Below are 1,066 nucleotides of genomic sequence, written 5' to 3'. Positions count from 1 at the left end.
AAAGTTAGTTTTAAACTTTTATCTGTTTCAGTCATTGGATCGTAGCCATGCTGGAGCACCACCCTGATGGTTCTTCTGGATAAAATCGACAACAGTACATTGCTTAAAGCCTGGTGCTTATTCTGTCTGTCATTTTGAATAGAACGGTCTGGTTACAGGGCAGAAAGAAAACAACACCGGTTGCCAAGTGATAGGTAGACGAACACAATGGCACGCACGCACTACATAATAGATTTCCAACTCTGGTGCAAGCCCTCGGCTTTGGAAGAGGGATCAGCGGATTATTCGACCCCAGGATATGTACCCTCATGGTTCTAGATACCCCCCCCCACACCACCACTATATAAGAAAAAATGTCTAGCAGGCCATATATTGGAATATTCTTGATCAACAAGGACCGATCACGTGCTAAGCACTAATGTCAGTTTCAAATGTTGGCACAAGGCCAGAAATTTAGTGGAGTGGGTAAGTCGATTACAGCGACTCCAGTGCTCAACCGCTACCTATTTTATCAACCCTGAAAGGGATGAAAGTCAAAGTTGACCTCGGCGGAATTTGAACTCAGATCGTAAAAATGAACGAAATGCCACTGAGCATTTTTTGGCGTGTTAACAATCATACCACCTCACCGCCTTAATGTTAAACACTAACCACAACATCGACAACAAAACTGAATTGATTAACCACCGAAAAGAAGGCCTTCTCTGTGCTCAGCCGTATTGCTAGAAATAACAGGTAAATCTCATTGGAACCGGATCCTATCGCCTTTCTCTGGTACTTACAAGAAACAAAGTATAGTGAAAGACTAGGTAATTTGAATCATTGCAGGTAATAAAATCTCTTGGAAGTTTTAGAATTACGTTATCCAAAATTGCAACGTCAGCTTCGGTGGCATTGGGACCCAGAACGTAAGGAGTCGCAGCTTTAATTCTACATGATAATTTGTATGACATTTAATAAATTTAGCCAATACATCGCCCTCATTTTAACAGATAACAATAGGAATGAAATTTAAAGTAATCATTATTCAACGTGTGGCCTAGACGTATCTGACAAGGGTCAACAT

Source organism: Octopus bimaculoides, chromosome 10 (assembly GCF_001194135.2).
Source record: "Octopus bimaculoides isolate UCB-OBI-ISO-001 chromosome 10, ASM119413v2, whole genome shotgun sequence".
NCBI classification, from domain to species: domain Eukaryota; kingdom Metazoa; phylum Mollusca; class Cephalopoda; order Octopoda; family Octopodidae; genus Octopus; species Octopus bimaculoides.
This window is presented reverse-complemented; position numbering follows the sequence as displayed.